Source organism: Melanerpes formicivorus, unplaced genomic scaffold (genome assembly GCF_026170545.1).
Source record: "Melanerpes formicivorus ecotype bairdi unplaced genomic scaffold, bMelFor1.0.p_v2 SCAF_31, whole genome shotgun sequence".
NCBI classification, from domain to species: Eukaryota; Metazoa; Chordata; class Aves; order Piciformes; family Picidae; genus Melanerpes; species Melanerpes formicivorus.
Window position 1 is genome coordinate 9,019,101 of NW_027142383.1, and position 9,480 is coordinate 9,028,580.

Genomic DNA, 9,480 nt, shown 5'->3' on the forward strand with positions numbered 1-9,480 from the left:
AGCATCGTGGATCACTGCATGACAGATGCTTGAGCTGTGGATCCAGCCCACTGGCAGTCTGTTGAAAGTGTACTGGATTCCTCTCCAGGTGAAAGCAAACTGAGGCCTGCATTCCTCTGCTATGGGAATAGAGAAAAATGCATTAGCAATGTCTATGGTAGCATACCATTTGGCCTCTTTGGATTCCAGCTCATACTGTAGTTCCATCATGTCTGGTACTGCTGCACTCATAGGTGGTGTCACTTCATTTAGGGCTCGGTAGTCTACTGTCAGGCGCCAGTCTCCATTCTGCTTCCGCACAGGCCACACTGGACTGTTGAAAGGTGAATGAGTTTTGCTGACGACTTTCTGACTCTCCAACTGACGAATCAGATTCTGAATGGGCAACAAAGAGTCACGGTTGGTTCTGTATTGCCTGTGATGCACAGTCTGAGAAGCAACCGGCAATTTAATGTCCTGTATCTTATGTTGTCCCACAACTGCAGATTCATCAGAAAGCTCAGGTCTAGCAGACAGCTTCAATTTTTGTCCATCAATTTCTATTGAAGCTACTCCAAAAGCCCATTTGTAACCTCTAGGGTCTTTGAAACGCCCTTCTCTCAGAAAATCAATTCCCAAAATACAAGGTGCATCAGGTCCGGTCACAACTGTATGCTTCCTCCATTGTTTACCAGTTAAACTTATATTAACCTCTACCTTACTTAACTCTTGAGATCCACCAGTGACTCCCAGAATAGTTATAGACTCTGATCCCTGATAATTTGATGGTATTATGGTGCACTGAGCTCCTGTGTCAACCAAGGCCCTGTACTTCCAAAATTGTGAAGTGCCAGGCCACTGGATGTACACATCCCAATAGATTCTATTATCTCTATTATCCCTCTCCTCCCCCTGGCGGGAGGCAGGGCACCCAGCAGCAGCAGTAGCAGCACCCAGCAGCAGCACCCAGCGGCAGCACCCAGCAGAAGCACCCAGCAGGAGCACCAGGCAGCACCCAGCAGTACCCAGCAGCACCCCGCAGCAGCAGCAGCACCCAGCAGAAGCAGCACCCAGCAGTAGTACCAGCAGCAACCAGCAGTAGAACCAGCAGCAACCAGCAGCAGCACCACCAGGCAGCACCAGCACCCAGCAGCAGCACCCAGGAGAAGCACGCAGGAGAAGCACCCAGCAGCACCCAGCAGCAGCAGCCAGCAGCACCCTGCAGCAGCAGCAACCAGCAGCAGCAGCACCCAGCAGCAGCTCCCAGCAGCAGCAGCACCCAGCAGCACCCAGCGGAAGCACCCAGCAGCAGCAGCAGCAGCACACAGCAGAGCAGGCAGCAGCAGCAGCACCGCGCAGAAGCACACAGCAGAAGCAGCACGAGGCAGCAGCACGTGGCAGCACCTAGCACCACCCAGAAGCAGAACCCAGCAGCAGCAGTAGAAGCACCCAGCAGCAGCACCCAGCAAGAGCACCCAGCAGCAGTAACCAGCACCACCCAGCAGCAGCACCACCAGGCAGCACCCTGCAGCAGCACCCAGCAGCGGCATTCCGCAGGAGCACCCAGCAGCATCCAGCAGCACCCAGCAGCAGCACCCAACAGCAGCAGCCAGCAGCAGCACTCAGCAGAAGCAGCACGCCGCAGCAGCACCCAGCAGCAGCACCCAGCAGCAGCACCCAGCAGCACCCAGCAGCAGCAGCACCCAGCAGCACCACCAGCACCCAGCAGCAGCAGCACCCAGCAGCAGCCAGCAGAACCCAGCAGCAGCACCCAGCAGCAGCACCCAGCAAGAGCAGCCAGCAGAAGCAGCACTCGGCAGCAGCACCTGGCAGCAGCAACACCCAGCAGCAGCAGCACCCAGCAGCAGCACCCAGTAGCCGCAGCAGCACCCAATAGCAGCAGCACCCAGCAGCAGCACCCAGCAGCAGCAGCACCCAGAAGCAGCAGCACCCAGCAGCAGCACCCAGAAGCAGCATTCCGCAAGAGCACCCAGCAGCACCCAGCAGCACCCAGCAGTATGCAGCAGCTGCCAGCAGCAGCACCCAGCAGCACCCAGCAGCAGCAGCACCCAGCAGCACCCAGCAGCAGCACTCAGGAGCAGCAGCACCCAGCAGCACCCAGCACCAGCAGCACCCAGCAGGAGCAGGCTGCAGCACCCAGCAGCAGTAGCCAGCAGCACCCAGCGGCAGCACCCAGCAGCAGCACCCAGCAGCACCCAGCAGTATGCAGCAGCTGCCAGCAGCAGCACCCAGCAGCACCCAGCAGCAGCAGCACCCAAAAGCAGCAGCCAGCAGCAGCACTCAGCAGCAGCACTCAGCAGAAGCAGCACGCCGCAGCAGCACGCCGCAGCAGCACCCAACAGCACCCAGCAGCAGCAGCACCCAGCAGCACCACCTGCACCCAGCAGCAGCAGCACCCAGCAGCAGCCAGCAGCACCCAACAGCAGCACCCAGCAGAAGGAGCACCCAACAGCAGCACCCAGCAGAAGCAGCACCCAGCAGCACTGAGCAGCAGCTTCACCCAGCAGAAGCATCCAGCAGCAGCACCCAGCATATGCAGTACCCAGCAGCAGCAGTAGCAGCACCCAGCAGCAGCAGCAGCACCCAGCAGCACCCAGCAGCAGCACCCAGCAGAAGCAGCACCCAGCAGCATCTCCCAGCAGCACCCAGCAGCACCCAGCAGCAGCACCCAGAAGCAGCAGCACCCAGCAGCAGCAGCACCCAGCAAGAGCAGCCAGCAGAAGCAGCAGCCAGCAACACCCAGCAGCAGCAGCACTCAGCAGCAGCACTCACCAGCAGCAGCACCCAGCAGCAGCACCCAGCAGGAGCAGCACCCAGGAGCAGCACCTAGCAGCAGCACCCAGCAGCAGCAGCACCCAGCAGGAGCACCCAACAGCAGCAGCCAGCAGCAGCACTCAGCAGAAGCAGCACCCAGCCGCAGCACCCAACAGCACCCAGCAGCAGCAGCACCCAGCAGCACCACCAGCACCCAGCAGCAGCAGCACCCAGCAGCAGCCAGCAGCACCCAACAGCAGCACCCAGCAGAAGGAGCACCCAACAGCAGCACCCAGCAGAAGCAGCACCCAGCAGCACTGAGCAGCAGCTTCACCCAGCAGAAGCATCCAGCAGCAGCACCCAGCATATGCAGTACCCAGCAGCAGCAGTAGCTGCACCCAGCAGGAGCAGCAGCACCCAGCAACAGCACCTAGAAGAAGCAGCAACCAGCAGCACCCAGCAGAAGCAGCACCCAGCAGCATCACCCAGCAGCACCCAGCAGCACCCAGCAGCAGCACCCAGAAGCAGCAGCACCCAGCAGCAGCAGCACCCAGCAAGAGCAGCCAGCAGAAGCAGCAGCCAGCAACACCCAGCAGCAGCAGCACTCAGCAGCAGCACTCACCAGCAGCAGCACCCAGCAGCAGCACCCAGCAGGAGCAGCACCCAGGAGCAGCACCTAGCAGCAGCACCCAGAAGCAGAAGTACCCAGCAGCACCCTGCAGCAGCAGCACCCAACAGCAGCCAGCAGAACCCAGCAGCAGCACCCAGCAGCAGCACCCAGCAAGAGCAGCCAGCAGAAGCAGCACTCGGCAGCAGCACCCAGGAGCAGCACCCAGCAGGAGCAGCACCCAGCAGCAGCACCCAGTAGCCGCAGCAGCACCCAATAGCAGCAGCACCCAGCAGCAGCACCCAGCAGCAGCAGCACCCAGAAGCAGCAGCACCCAGCAGCAGCACCCAGAAGCAGCATTCCGCAGGAGCACCCAGCAGCACCCAGCAGTACCCTGCAGCAGCACCCAACAGCAGCACTCAGCAGCAGCACTCAGCAGCAGCACTCAGCAGCAGCACTCAGCAGAAGCAGCACGCCGCAGCAGCACACCGCAGCAGCACCCAGCAGCAGCAGCACCCAGCAGCACCACCTGCACCCAGCAGCAGCAGCACCCAGCAGCAGCCGGCAGCACCCAACAGCAGCACCCAGCAGAAGGAGCACCCAACAGCAGCACCCAGCAGAAGCAGCACCCAGCAGCACTGAGCAGCAGCTTCACCCAGCAGAAGCATCCAGCAGCAGCACCCAGCATATGCAGTACCCAGCAGCAGCAGTAGCAGCACCCAGCAGCAGCAGCAGCACCCAGCAGCACCACCAGCACCCAGCAGAAGTATCCTGCAGCACCCAGCAACAGCACCTAGAAGAAGCAGCAACGAGCAGCACCCAGGAGCAGCAGCACCCAGGAGCAGCAGCACCCAGCAGAAGCACCCAGCTACAGCACCCAGCAGCACCCAGCAGCAGCACCCAGCAGCAGCAGCACCCAGCAGCACCCAGCAGCAGCACCCAGCAGAAGCAGCACCCAGCAGCATCTCCCAGCAGCACCCAGCAGCACCCAGCAGCAGCACCCAGAAGCAGCAGCACCCAGCAGCAGCAGCACCCAGCAAGAGCAGCCAGCAGAAGCAGCAGCCAGCAACACCCAGCAGCAGCAGCACTCAGCAGCAGCACTCACCAGCAGCAGCACCCAGCAGCAGCACCCAGCAGGAGCAGCACCCAGCAGGAGCACCCAACAGCAGCAGCCAGCAGCAGCACTCAGCAGAATCAGCACCCAGCAGCAGCACCCAACAGCACCCAGCAGCAGCAGCACCCAGCAGCACCACCAGCACCCAGCAGCAGCAGCACCCAGCAGCAGCCAGCAGCACCCAACAGCAGCACCCAGCAGAAGGAGCACCCAACAGCAGCACCCAGCAGAAGCAGCACCCAGCAGCACTGAGCAGCAGCTTCACCCAGCAGAAGCATCCAGCAGCAGCACCCAGCATATGCAGTACCCAGCAGCAGCAGTAGCTGCACCCAGCAGGAGCAGCAGCACCCAGCAACAGCACCTAGAAGAAGCAGCAACCAGCAGCACCCAGGAGCAGCAGCACCCAGCAGAAACACCCAGCTGCAGCACCCAGCAGCACCCAGCAGCAGCACCCAGCAGCAGCACCCAACAGCAGCAGCCAGCAGCAGCACCCAGCAGCACCCAGCAGCACCCAGCAGCAGCACCCAGAAGCAGCAGCACCCAGCAGCAGCAGCACCCAGCAAGAGCAGCCAGCAGAAGCAGCAGCCAGCAACACCCAGCAGCAGCAGCACTCAGCAGCAGCACTCACCAGCAGCAGCACCCAGCAGCAGCACCCAGCAGGAGCAGCACCCAGGAGCAGCACCTAGCAGCAGCACCCAGAAGCAGAAGTACCCAGCAGCACCCTGCAGCAGCAGCACCCAACAGCAGCCAGCAGAACCCAGCAGCAGCACCCAGCAGCAGCACCCAGCAAGAGCAGCCAGCAGAAGCAGCACTCGGCAGCAGCACCCAGGAGCAGCACCCAGCAGGAGCAGCACCCAGCAGCAGCACCCAGTAGCCGCAGCAGCACCCAATAGCAGCAGCACCCAGCAGCAGCACCCAGCAGCAGCAGCACCCAGAAGCAGCAGCACCCAGCAGCAGCACCCAGAAGCAGCATTCCGCAGGAGCACCCAGCAGCACCCAGCAGTACCCAGCAGCAGCACCCAACAGCAGCACTCAGCAGCAGCACTCACCAGCAGCAGCACCCAGCAGCACCCAGCAGCAGCACCCAGCAGGAGCAGCATCCAGGAGCAGCACCTAGCAGCAGCACCCAGAAGCAGCAGCATCCAGCAGCAGCACCCAGCAGGAGCAGCACCCAGCAGCAGCTCCCAGTAGCCGCAGCAGCACCCAGCAGCAGCAGAAGCACCCAGCAGTAAACAGCAGCAGCACCCAACAGCAGCACTCAGGAGCAGCACTCACCAGCAGCAGCACCCAGCAGCAGCACCCAGCAGCAGCAGCACCCAGCAGCAGCACCCAGCAGCAGCAGCACCCAGAAGCAGCAGCACCCAGCAGCAGCACCCAGCAGGAGCAGCACCCAGGAGCAGCACCCAGCAGCAGCACCCAGCAGCAGCAGCACCCAGCAAGAGCAGCACCCAGCAGCAGCACTCAGCAGCAGCACCCAGTAGAAGCAGCACACAGCAGCTATCAGCAGCAGCACCTAGTAGAAGCAGCAGCCAGCAGCACCCAGCAGCACCCAGCAGCAGCAGTAGCAGCACCCAGCAGCAGCACCCAACTCCAGCAGCACCCAGCAGAAGCACCCAGTAGGACCCAGAAGCAGCATCCAGCGGCAGCACCCAGCAGCAGCCAGCAGTACCCAGCAGCACACTGCAGCAGCGGCACCCAGCAGCAGCAGCACCCAACAGCAGCCAGCAGAACCCAGCAGCAGCACCCAGTAGAAGCAGCACCCAGCAGCTCCCAGCAGCAGCACCCAGTAGAAGCAGCACCCAGCAGCTCCCAGCAGCAGCACCTAGTAGAAGCAGCAGCCAACAGCACCCAGCAGCAGCACCCAGCAGAAGCACCCAGCAGCAGCAGCAGCACCCAACACCAGCAGCACCCAGCAGAAGCACCCAGAAGCAGCAGCACCCAGCGGCAGCACCCAGCAGAAGCACCCAGCAGGAGCACCAAGCAGCAGCCAGCAGTACCCAGCAGCACCCCGCAGCAGCACCCAGCAGCAGCAGCACACAACTGCAGCTCCCAGCCGCAGCAGCACCCAGCAGCACCCAGCAGAAGCAGCACCCAGCAGCACCCAGCAGAAGCAGCACCCAGCAGAAGCAGCACCCAGCAGCAGAAGCAGCACCCAGCAGAAGCAGCACCCAGCAGCAGCAGCCAGCAGCACCCAGCAGCAGTAGCCAGCAGAACCCAGCGGCAGCACCCAGCGGCAGCACCCAGCAGCAGCACCCAGCAGCACCCAGCAGTATGCAGCAGCTGCCAGCAGCAGCACCCAGCAGCACCCAGCAGCAGCAGCACCCAACAGCAGCAGCCAGCAGCAGCACTCAGCAGCAGCACTCAGCAGAAGCAGCACGCCGCAGCAGCACCCAGCAGCAGCAGCACCCAGCAGGAGCAGGCTGCAGCAGCACCCAGCAGCAGCAGCAGCGAGCAGCACCCAGAAGCATCATTCAGCAGGAGCACCCAGCAGCAGCAGCTCCCAGCAGCAGCACCCAGCAGCAGCACCCAGCAGCACCCAGCAGTACCCAGCAGCAGCAGCACCCAGCAGGAGCAGCACCCAGGAGCAGCACCTAGCAGCAGCACCCAGAAGCAGCAGTACCCAGCAGCAGCAGCACCCAGCAGGAGCAGCACCCAGCAGCAGCACCCAGCAGCAGCACCCAGTAGCCGCAGCAGCACCCAGCAGCAGCAGCAGCACCAGCACCCAACACCAGCAGCACCCAGCAGAAGCACCCAGTAGCACCCAGAAGCAGCATCCAGCGGCAGCACCCAGCAGCAGCCAGCAGTACCCAGCAGCACCCTGCAGCAGCAGCACCCAGCAGCAGCAGCACCCAACAGCAGCCAGCAGAACCCAGCAGCAGCACCCAGTAGAAGCAGCAGCCAGCAATAGCCAGCAGCAGCACCCAGCAGAAGCACCCAGCAGCAGCAGCAGCACCCAACACCAGCAGCACCCAGCAGAAGCACCCAGAAGCAGCAGAACCCAGCGGCAGCACCCAGCAGAAGCACCCAGCAGGAGCACCAAGCAGCAGCCAGCAGTACCCAGCAGCACCCCGCAGCAGCAGCAGCACCCAGCAGCACCCCGCAGCAGCACCCAGCAGCACCCAGCAGAAGCAGCACCCAGCAGAAGCAGCATCCAGCAGCAGAAGCAGCACCCAGCAGAAGCAGCACCCAGCAGCAGCACCCAGCAGCACCCAGCAGCAGTAGCCAGCAGCACCCAACGGCAGCACCCAGCAGCAGCACCCAGCAGCACCCAGCAGTATGCAGCAGCTGCCAGCAGCAGCACCCAGCAGCACCCAGCAGCAGCAGCACCCAGCAGCACCCAGCTGCAGCACTCAGGAGCAGCAGCACCCAGCAGCAGCAGCACCCAGCAGCACCCAGCACCAGCAGCACCCAGCAGGAGCAGGCTGCAGCACCCAGCAGCAGTAGCCAGCAGCACCCAGCGGCAGCACCCAGCAGCAGCACCCAGCAGCACCCAGCAGTATGCAGCAGCTGCCAGCAGCAGCACCCAGCAGCACCCAGCAGCAGCAGCAGCACCCAGCAGCACCCAGCTGCAGCACTCAGGAGCAGCAGCACCCAGCAGCAGCAGCACCCAGCAGAAGCAGCATTCAGCAGGAGCACCCAGGAGAAGCACCCAGCAGCAGCACTCAGCAGCAGCACCCAGCAGCAGCACTCAGCAGCAGCACCCAGCAGCAACCAGCTTCAGCACCCAGCAGCAGCACCCAGCAGCACCCAGCTGTACCCAGCAGCACCCAGAAGCAGCACCCAGCAGCAGCTGCACACAGTAGCAGCAGCAACCAGCAGAAACCAGCAGCAGCACCACCCAGCAGCAGAATCCAGCAGCACCCAGCAGCAGCACCTAGCAACAGCACCCAGCAGCAGCAACACGAGGCAGCAGCACCAGGCAGCACCCAGCAGAACCCAGAAGCAGTACCTAGCAGCAGCAGTAGAAGCACCCAGCAGCAGCAGCAGCACCCAGCAGCACCACCAGCACCCAGCAGAAGTATCCTGCAGCACCCAGCAACAGCACCTAGAAGAAGCAGCAACGAGCAGCACCCAGGAGCAGCAGCACCCAGCAGAAGCACCCAGCTACAGCACCCAGCAGCACCCAGCAGCAGCACCCAGCAGCAGCAGCACCCAGCAGCACCCAGCAGCAGCACCCAGCAGAAGCAGCACCCAGCAGCATCTCCCAGCAGCACCCAGCAGCACCCAGCAGCAGCACCCAGAAGCAGCAGCACCCAGCAGCAGCAGCACCCAGCAAGAGCAGCCAGCAGAAGCAGCAGCCAGCAACACCCAGCAGCAGCAGCACTCAGCAGCAGCACTCACCAGCAGCAGCACCCAGCAGCAGCACCCAGCAGGAGCAGCACCCAGCAGGAGCACCCAACAGCAGCAGCCAGCAGCAGCACTCAGCAGAATCAGCACCCAGCAGCAGCACCCAACAGCACCCAGCAGCAGCAGCACCCAGCAGCACCACCAGCACCCAGCAGCAGCAGCACCCAGCAGCAGCCAGCAGCACCCAACAGCAGCACCCAGCAGAAGGAGCACCCAACAGCAGCACCCAGCAGAAGCAGCACCCAGCAGCACTGAGCAGCAGCTTCACCCAGCAGAAGCATCCAGCAGCAGCACCCAGCATATGCAGTACCCAGCAGCAGCAGTAGCTGCACCCAGCAGGAGCAGCAGCACCCAGCAACAGCACCTAGAAGAAGCAGCAACCAGCAGCACCCAGGAGCAGCAGCACCCAGCAGAAACACCCAGCTGCAGCACCCAGCAGCACCCAGCAGCAGCACCCAGCAGCAGCACCCAACAGCAGCAGCCAGCAGCAGCACCCAGCAGCACCCAGCAGCACCCAGCAGCAGCACCCAGAAGCAGCAGCACCCAGCAGCAGCAGCACCCAGCAAGAGCAGCCAGCAGAAGCAGCAGCCAGCAACACCCAGCAGCAGCAGCACTCAGCAGCAGCACTCACCAGCAGCAGCACCCAGCAGCAGCACCC